Source organism: Salmo salar, chromosome ssa11, assembly GCF_905237065.1.
Source record: "Salmo salar chromosome ssa11, Ssal_v3.1, whole genome shotgun sequence".
Classification (NCBI taxonomy): Eukaryota; Metazoa; Chordata; class Actinopteri; order Salmoniformes; family Salmonidae; genus Salmo; species Salmo salar.
Window position 1 is genome coordinate 43,874,988 of NC_059452.1, and position 10,606 is coordinate 43,885,593.

The window sequence follows — 10,606 nt, forward strand, 5'->3', positions numbered from 1 at the left end:
TTCATTGACCTCCATACAAAAACTCCTTAGTTGGTGGGCAAAACAACGAAACACTGCTACCTGCTGGAGGGAGACAGACTTTCTGCCGAGTTGGGCCTCTCTCTTCCCCTCTGGTGCTAGTGCACTTCTTCTTCGGTGAGGCCAACGGCCTGGGAGGACGGGACACCACCTCTCAACACACCCATTACTAATTTAAAGTCAAATTTCTTACACCCAAATACTTCTCTGCAGCTGCAACCACAACCTTTATTTTCTTTACAACCTTTTACTTCCGTTCCATCCCTGCGGTACAGTTGATAATCATTACTATAAATGCTAAGAAGCCAATCTTACTTAAGCATATGTCACTCATTGGCCGTCTGTTAGCACAGATCTGCTACTCACACAAATCCTCTCAGGATCCCTAACCCTTGACCCATCTTCCTCTACTTTCTTCACTGCCTCAGCATACGACGCTACTCTAACCCTGGTGACCTCAACCTGCCTCTCTCGCACTGGACACTTCTGATTCCCTGCACCATGAGCACCCCTACAATTAACATATACTGCTTCTCTACATATACTACACATTCCTTTGTCTCATGCCCTTCTACACACCTAGGTAACCACCCTCCTACACACTGCTGCCACATGCCCGTAAGCTTGACACCTGTAACAACGTAATGTATTCGCCACAAAATCTCGTACGGGATAACTGAAATATCCTAACATCACTTTGTCGGACAAAGACTCAACATCAAAACTCAAAAGAACAGACAATGACTCTTCTGTTTCAATACTCACGCCACCCTGTCTGCGTCGCACCAAACGACGAGCATCACAAACACCGGGAATCTTCCCCTTCATCTGGTTCACCTTCACATGTCCTGCTACCCCAGTAATCACTCCTTTCAATGGCGCCCTGTTCTTGACAGAAAAGAAAGTCACCGCTCTTGTCCTTATTCGTGTGGCGGAGAGTGCCGACTCCCTCTGACCAACAGAAACACAAACAATTATCACAAGCCCACTTCGGGTTACCTTCAACCGACTCCTCAGCACCCAACTCCATTTTCACGCACCCTGAAACCACATATGAATCAGCCTAAAGGCAGGGGTCCACTTTCTCCAAAAATGTTACTCCTACCATCACAGACTCATCTTTATCCTGACCATCGGTGCAAGGCTCGGGCTCCAAGAACCTCACCAAACCTGCCACCTCTGGTAATTCGCCCTCATTCGCTTCCATTTTGCCTCCGGAACTGGATCCGGCGTACGGCTCACTCTGTTTGCACTTGCCACCAGCCTTCCTTCGACCTAACATCTACCTTTTTTCCCAACATCTTTAACAGATTCAATCCCACCCTCTGCCTCCCTCACTCTCTTCATCCTCTACCTCTTTCCTTCCATTCCTCGGTATTCCACGTATACATCTCCTTGTGATAATATTGCACTTCTCCTAACATACATCTCGTTCTTGCCCTCTCAAGGGATGCCATTTCCTCCTCCCTTGATCAAAGTTGCTATGACCGGAACTTGATGCTAGTGCACATGAGATGTTGCTCCTTATAACCTGGATACAACCCAGATATAGACAGTCCATGTATCGGCGTATACGAACGCTAGTAGATTACCTTGAAAAACTAAGGTTGGACATCTTGGACGCAGTCTCCAGTTGTTATTATACCTCAGTGGTCTAAGCTGGGCAGATAAACCTGTATGGATGTAAATCATTGACATAATGATTTGAGCATGTACAATAGATTTGTAGTTGTAAACACAATTTTCAAGTGTGTAACTGATGAGTTGTGAACATGAAGGGGGGAAAAAGTGTAGTTGTAATCGCATTCGCTAACTTGTAAGTTCATATTTGTAAACAATAATTACACCTGTGCATGTCAATTTTGCACACTCAGACTTTTGGCAGTACTTTAGCGCCCTACTGTGACAAAAATATTTGTAGATGTGCAAGTAAGGAGAGAGGAGCAGAAGCTCTGAGAGGTGGGACCTGTTTCTTATAACCAATTAGATTTGGTTTTCATAGACCAGCATACTCTACACTGGTTGGTTGGTTGGTGACAGCTCACATGGGCCGTGTTGTCTAGCGCAACCACCTGTCAATCACGACTTGCATCACCAGTTTACCACAGACTGATTGTCCAATGTCCACCAATGAATCCTAGCTGTTAGCTGTCATAGTGGGTACGTTTAAATGCCTTTCTTTTATGGCTAGGTAGCAAGTCTTTTTTTCTTCTTTGTAATACATTTTGGAAGCAAATGTTTTTTTTTTTACCTTTATTTAACTTGGCAAGTTATTATCCAAGTCATTGTTATTAAGGGTTTGTAACTAACGTTGTAGTCTGATACTAGCTCCCAAAATCGATTAAGTAAAGTTATTTTGCAAGCTATCAAAACGCTAGCTTAATTCTGTATGGAGCCATAGCTAGCTAGTATAATCATTTGAAAATAAATCATTCACCTGCTAAGACCTAGTAACAGACATAAATCCCATGATTTACTGATCACCCAGTTAGATCTGGAGTTTTAAGAAAATCATTTATTTGGCTTTGACATTGGCTTTATTCTGTACTGCCCTTTGATTCATGTAAAATCTTATCTAAACCATTTACAATTGTCTGTACGAGTCACAGAGAGGGTAGTATAGACTTACTTTTGTAAGTATTAATTGAGGAACCAGGTGAGAAGGGACACAATGTTGTTGGCCGTCATGTCCTCTGCAGCCAGTGGACACAGTATTGTGGTAGAGCTTGAAAACCTATCAAGGTGTTGTAATGTGTTGGGAAGCACTGCACCAGCTTCGCTGCGGCCTCCAGCCTTGCCCATGGCGTGCTGCAGCACTATCCACAGTTGATTGGCCAGGTCGTCCGACAGGCCGTACACCTTGGCAAAGTACAGTGCATTTGGAAAGTATTAAGACCCCTTGACTTTTTCAACATTTTATTACGTTACAGCCTTATTCTAAAATGGATTAAATAGTTTTTTTCCCTTATCAATCTACACACAATACCCCATAATGTCAAAGCAAAAACAGGTTTTTACACATTTTAGCCCTGAGACACCCCTCCCTATGAGTCCTACCACTTAGTACCTCTAGTTGGGTCTCCGGTTAGGTTACTTTATACCAGCCACTCGGGTTCCCGATAGACTAGTTCACCAGATGCTAAAAATCCTCAATTAATCAAGTCTATTTCAGAAACCTAGAGTAAAATGCCATGCACTTGTATTTGTATTTATTATGGATCCCCATTAGCTGCTGCCAAAGCAACAGCTCCTCTTCCTGGGGTCCAGCCACATTAAGGCAGTGTATACAATTTTAAAAACATTACAATACATTCATAGATTTCACAACACATTGTGTGCCCTTAGGCCCCTACTCCACCACTACTACATATCTACAGTACTAAATCCATGTGTGTGTGTGTGTGTGTGTGTGTGTGTGTGTGTGTGTGTGTGTGTGTGTGTGTGTGTGTGTGTGCCAATGTTTGTGTTTCGCAAACATTGTTTTTTTCATCTGTTTTTTAAATCTAAAATAACTGCTTGCGTCCGTTACTTGATGTGGCGTGTCTTGTGGGGTATGCATGGGTCTCCGAGCTGTGTGCCAGTAGTTTAGACAGACAGCTCGGTACATTCAACATGTCAATACCTCTCATAAATAAAAGTAGTGATGAAGTCAATCTCTCCTCCACTTTCAGCCAGGAGAGATTGACATGCATATTATTAATATTAACTATCTGTGTACATCCAAGGGCCAGCAGTGCTGCCCTGTTCTGAGCCAATTGCAATTTTCCTAAGTCCTTTTTTGTGGCACATGACCACATGACTGAACAGTAGTCAAGGTGTGACAAAACCAGGGCCTGTAGGACCTGCCTTGTAGATAGTGCTGCAGAGCATCACTTTATTAGAGACAGACTTCTCCACATCCTAGCTACTACTGCATCAATATGTTTTGACCATGACAGTTTACAATCTAGGGTTACTCCAAGCAGTTTAGTCATCTCAACTTGCTCAATTTCCACATTATTTATTACAAATTTGAGTTGAGGTTTAGGGTTTAGTGAGTGTTTAGTGAGACTATGACGACACAGGGGTTCAGAAAATCAACAGTGAATTAAATTGATAGGCACCTTCAGTGCCCTTAACTAAACCCCATTTTTTTCGTGGTCTATTACAATTTTAGCACAACATTCAATAACAAGAAAAACGTTTTCTTACCTTCTACAACTTCATAAACAGTTTTTTGTCTCACGCCTCAGGATGATCAGTCCCTCAGACGCTGTAAAAAAACCTCTAACAACTACTTTAACACACTTCTATCAATGAGGTAACCTTAAGAATTCCTCCTATAATTTTACTTTAAGTACAATAAAAATATGAATACAATACAAATCTAGATATAATTTAAGCTAAAAAGCTACAGCAAATATCTTCTTCCTGCAGGTGACCGGTTCTTCTAGCATGCCTGCTAACCTCCTTCCTTTCTGCTAACTCTTTGTGGCTAACACATGCTCAAATTACACACTCAGTGGGTCACACCCAAAGCGGGCATTGCTCAAAAGGTTGTTTTTTCAGCACCACCTAACACCCGCCGTTTTCTCACCTAAGCAGGACGTACGGTTCAACCTCCTGGCTGCTCTGACCTTTCTGGATCAAACTAGCACCCTTTTATATACTTCATTAACTTTAACTTTTAAAACATACATTTTTAAACAACCTTCCTTACTCCACTCAATAATAATCTCACTCCAACCTAACTTATTAACCCCTACCTAACTCCTAACCCCCCTTACATCCTAAACTTCTAATATTTTAAACATTTCAACATTATAACATCCCATTGCTTTAATTACTTTAATCACCCTTTAATATCTCCCTGTCATAATCCTGTATGTCGGTGGCAGCGAAGTCAGGCGCAGGAGAAACCAAATTGGTTAAACTGGAGAATTTAATAACAAACAACAAACTCCAAAACCAAAGTACAAAAATAACATGGGTAAAAATAACCCGTCGCACACCGATACAAAATACACACTTACATAACATCACAAACAATCACCGACAAGGACATGAGGGAAAACAGAGGGTTAATACACAACATGTAATTAATGGGATTGGAACCAGGTGTGTAGGAAGACTAGACAAAACCAATGGAAAATGAAAAACTGATCAATGATGGCTAGAAGACCGGTGACGTCGACCGCCGAGCACCACACAAGCAAGGAGGGGCATCTACTTCAGCAGAAGTCATGACACTCCCACTGTATATTTCCTAATCACCCTTTAATATCTCCTACTGTATATTTCCTAATCACCCTTTAATATCTCCTACTGTATATTTCCTAATCACCCTTTAATATCTCCTACTGTATATTTCCTAATCACCCTTTAATATCTCCTACTGTATATTTCCTAATCACCCTTTAATATCTCCTACTGTATATTTCCTAATCACCCTTTAATATCTCCTACTGTATATTTCCTAATCACCCTTTAATATCTCCTACTGTATATTTCCTAATCACCCTTTAATATCTCCCACCTTATATTTCCCCATGTTTTCAACCTTTAACATTTAACATATTTAACCTTTACATTATTATTTTACAAAATTCTAGTCCCAATTAGTTTCTTCTTCTTTTCTTTAATCGATGTCAATTCCCTCTCAATGTTCATTCTTCATTGTGCTCTGTGTGTAAGTGAATGTGAAACTTCTTCATGAGTGTGTGTGTGTGTGTGTGGTTGTATGCAAGTGGGGCCTTCCTACCCATGCCCTCTGTCACTAAAATGTCCCAGAAAACTGGGCATTAGCGTACTACTCTTGACAACACGATGTGGTTGGCTGATACTTAAAATACCTATCCAGAAAATAGAATGTGTACATTGCACAGTAATATCGCTATTGCTAATATTTTATATCACCACGGGTTCAGTGGAGGCTCCTCAGACGGCCATCCTCCTCAGTGAATTTCATTTTTTTTTTGAAATAGTGAAACATTAAAAAAGTTATCCTTTTTACATAAAACTATACTAAATATATTCACGTCACTAAATAATTGATTAATACACATTGTTTTGGAATGAAGATCTACAGTAGCCTAAACAGCACTCTGTAGGGTATTACCGGGGTGTAGCCGGAGGACAGCTAGTTTCCGTCCTCCTCTGGCTACATTGACTTCAATACAAAACCTAGGATGCTCATGGTTTTCACCCCCTTCCATAGACTTACACAGTAATTATGACAACTTCCGGAGGATGTCGTCCAACCTATCACAGCTCTTACTGCATGAACTGACATGTTGTCCACGCTATCAAAGGATCAGAGAATCTAGTACTGAAAGCATAAGCTACAGCTAGCTAGCACTACAATGCATAAAATGTGGTGAATAGTTGACTCTAAGAGAGAGAAAGACAATAGTTGAACAGTTTTGAACTCATTTATTTATTTACAAATTAAGTAGAAGCGAGAGAGAGTGAGAGAAAGAGAGCTAGCTATATTTAGTTGTATTCTTTTCACTTTCACTAAGCTAGCGAATGCAGCTAGCTAGTTTAGCCTACTCCAACACCCGGCTCAAACAGAGAGGGATGCTATGTTAGCTAGCTGGCTATGGCTATCCAACACTGGAACTCTTCCAAGTCAAGGTAAGCTTTTGGTTTTATTAATTTATTGCCACCGGGGCCGCCAGTGTAACTGCTTGCCAACTGTACACCGTTACTGCATGATTGTAAAGGGTTAACTAACGTGTTAGTTCTAGTAGCTATGTTGACTATGACGTTATTAGCTAATATGGTGACAACGATGTAGGCTGTGTGTAGCTGTTAGCGGTTATGATATGAAGGTTTGGAAGTTTTTTTCACCTGGTCACAGACAGCTGATGTGTTGTGCACTGAAGTCCACAAGCAAACTGAAAAGGTGAGAGGAGGAAAGCATGTAGATGTGAAAAGGAATTATGCAAAAAGCTAAATGTTCATGCTGTTTGTGTGTGGCTGCTATGAAAGTGAACTGTATTTGCGTGTAATCAGGGGTGTATTTATTCTGCCGATTCTGTTGAAATGTTTCTTAAACGGAACGAAACGGGGATAAACATACCTGAATTTGTCCAATAGAAACTCTTGTTTGCAACTGTTGGACAAATGATTACACCCTCTATCAGCTAGATGCAGGCAAGAGTGTGCAAGGTGGTATTGAATGTGTCACTGTCTGTCACCTTGATTACTCACATTTTTCTCTCGACCTGTGCACCTACATTGTAAACGTTAATTTAAAGGCTAGGTTGTAGCAACCTCATGATGGGTATAGGGAAATTTTGAGTATCATGTAGTAGCCTAAACGATCGATGTATCGATGTTACATTGCGCTGGGTGAATGGAATATGAATGACAGTCATCCAATATGGTGTAATAGAAATAAGGCCATGCTTATGAAAACAATAATCGTCCTCCCTCATCCTAAACGGCACCGACCACCACTGCATTTACAAGGATTGAGAATCCATTTCCGGAACCTCTCGTCAGAGCCAGAGAAGAAGCGAGAGGGATTACTCAGCCCAAACTGTGTCCACGAAAATAAGACCACAAAGTGAGGAATTTTTGTATGGAGGTCAATGAGAGATTGTGAATTTGGTCAACAAAAAATTGAATTGCTAATTTGCTATGTCAGCCTTATTTGATTGAATATATGTTTTGTAATGTTTAGGTTGTTAAGGAGGCACTGATAGAAGTGGACACACGTGGCATTTTGGCAACTTTGAAAAAAGCAACTATATATCGGAGTTGCGCCTCTTGTTCATACACGCATCTGCCCTCTCATTGGCTAGAATGGTCCCACCTGATCTCGCCTCCTCTCCCTGCCTTCCATCTTTGAGGACATGTATTTCCTTTGTTATAGCGGTCACTCAACCGTCTTGTCAATATAATAGATCATCTTTGTCGGAGCCCTATTTGAAAATTGTTTGAGGCAACCATTGAGATATAAAAAGTCTTCACTATTTACCATCGAAGAGGAAGAGAGAACTCCAACTCGGCGGAAAATCTGTCTCCCTCCAGCAGGTGGCGGTGTATTGTTTCGCCCACCAAGCAAGGAGTTTTTGAATGGAGGTCAATGAAAGTGTCGAATTTGGTCAACAGAAAAATGAATGGTTTATTTGCTCGGTGAGGTTTATTTGATCTAATAGAAGTTTCGTAATGCTTAAGTTGTTATGAGTGTTCTGATATAAGTAGGACACGTGAAATCCTGGCAACTTTGAAAAAACACTTTATGTCAAAGTTGTCTCGAGATGGCTATGCATATGGAATGAGGCTAGTAAAATAGCATCTCTCTCCATTGAATATAGGCGGTTGATGTCATCAACCCTCATCGAATATTCAAAAAGGATTACAATAAAGAGATGTATCCACCAATCCGAAGAAAGGATAGGTGGGAGCTAGACAGTCCGCAGATGCCGCTTTGAGGACAATGACTCCCATTGTGTTACTGTTATTTACAGCAAGTTAAATAAAGATTTGTGCAAACTTAAAAAAATAAAAAATTTAAATTAAATAAATTATACAAAAAAAAAAAAGACTCCCATTGTTATGGCGGAGAGACATGTTTCTTGTCAGTATATGCATAGTCTTTGGTTACCACAGCCAAAGGCAGAAGTCCCACCTACTCGACCAATCAGATGAGGGAGTGTGATGTCACGTGTGCCGGTTTACAGTGAGTGAGAAACAACCAATCAGATGAGGGAGTGTGATTACGTGTATGCCGGTTTACAGTTAGTGGGAAACAACCAATCAGATGAGGGAGTGTGATTACGTGTATGCCGGTTTACAGTTAGTGGGAAACAACCAATCAGATGAGGGAGTGTGATGACGCACGCGTATGCTGCAGGGGCAGATGAGCGACATGCATTTGTTTTATCTATTGAACCATCAATGATTTGGTTATTTATTAGCTATAATAAAACCAACCGTTCTTAATGCAAAGTGGTAATCGGATGTCTTATTAAAACTCAGCTTGCAAGCTTATCATGATGTTTGCCTTTACTCATATTTGTAGGTTTAGTCCAATATCATCATTGTTTTTAAAATGACATGTAGACAAACAAATTGACACCTTTATTTTGTGACTTTATTTTCAAAATCCACAAATAAAACACAGTTTCACAGAAATGTCAGTTTTATTGATTGGCTGATTTAAGATAAACTTCAACCCTGTTACTTTATTTAACATTTATTTAAGTCAACATAGCCGTGCAGTCCGCCTTTTTGATATTTTGGACCAGTTTCCATCAGTGTGGTAAAGCAGCCTTTACTGGTTCTAACGTGTACCTTTCTTGCTGCCAGCTCTTTGCAAACTGTTGGGGAAAAAATGTATTTGACCAAATACAATGCTATTTCTCTGTAAACAAATTAACAACAGACTTTCAGCATGCTTATAGAGAAGGGCACTCAACATGTACTGCACTGACACAAATGACTGATGATTGGTTGAATGAAATTTATAATAAGAATATTGTGGGAGCTGTACAGTTTTTTTTAAAACCTTTATTTAACTAGGCAAGTCAGTTAAGAACAAATTCTTATTTACAATGACGGCCTAGGAACAGTGGGTTAACTGCCTCGTTCAGGGGCAGAACGACAGATTTTTACCTTGTCAGCTCGGGGATTCAATCTAGCAACCTTTCGGTTACTGTCCCAATGCTCTAACCACTAGGCTACCTGCCGCCCCCACCATAACCTGTTGTTGAGAAAACGTATGTGTTATGGCGTTTCAACATCTGCCATATCGTGGATTTAGAGCTATCTCTCTAATAGAACTCAGAGGGTTTTATTTAATGGAAGCTTCTCTAAGGTCAAACATGTAAAGTGTGGTGTACCACAGGGCAGCTCTCTAGGCCTTCTAGTCTTTTCTATTTTTACCAATGACCTGCCACTGGCATTTAACAAAGCATGTGTCCATGTATGCTGATAATTCAACCATATAAGCATTAGCAACTACAGTCTTGCTCTTCATTGTAATCAAAGGGCTAATATAAATTCTATGCATGCCAGTCTCTCTTGGGTTGTGGAAAGACTGACTATGTCACTTCTTGTTTTTATAAGAAACATTGTACATTCCAAATTGTTTGCATAGTCAACTTACACACAGCACTGACACACACACTTACCCCACCAGACATGCCATCAGGGGTCTTTTCAAAGTCCCCAGGTCCAGAAAAAATTAAAGGAAACGTCCAATATTATACAGAGCCATGAGTGCATGGAACTCCCTTCCATCTTATAGTGCAAGTGAACAGCAAACCTGGTTTCAAAAAACAAATAAAGCAACACATCACGGCACAATGCTTCTCCTCCATGTGGCCTACTTGATGTGCGTATGTTATGACAGGTACTGTATGTGTAACTGATAGATGCGTACACACACACACAAGTTAATGTTTTTAAATATATGTAAATTGTAAAGTATTTTGTCTGTCTTTTTCGTTATGTGTCGGACCTCAGTAAGACTAGCTGTTGCCAATCAAACTATATAAAGGAAGATTTTGTTTTTACATTTAATTTATTTGGGGTAAAAGACATGTACAACAAAATGTACAATGTGGCCCCAGAGGATATCACTTGAAAGTATTAA

The 10,606-nt window shown here is 40.4% G+C and overlaps 1 long non-coding RNA gene across 1 annotated transcript; it reads right to left on the reverse strand.

Moving 5' to 3' along the window:
• Positions 1 to 817: 817 nt before the first annotated feature.
• On the reverse strand, positions 818 to 4,579 carry LOC106593470 (uncharacterized). Its single transcript, XR_001325890.2, has 3 exons — positions 4,210 to 4,579; positions 2,648 to 2,877; positions 818 to 1,691 (listed from the first exon to the last, which is right to left on the reverse strand). It is a non-coding gene; the product is annotated as an uncharacterized lncRNA (long non-coding RNA).
• Positions 4,580 to 10,606: the final 6,027 nt, after the last annotated feature.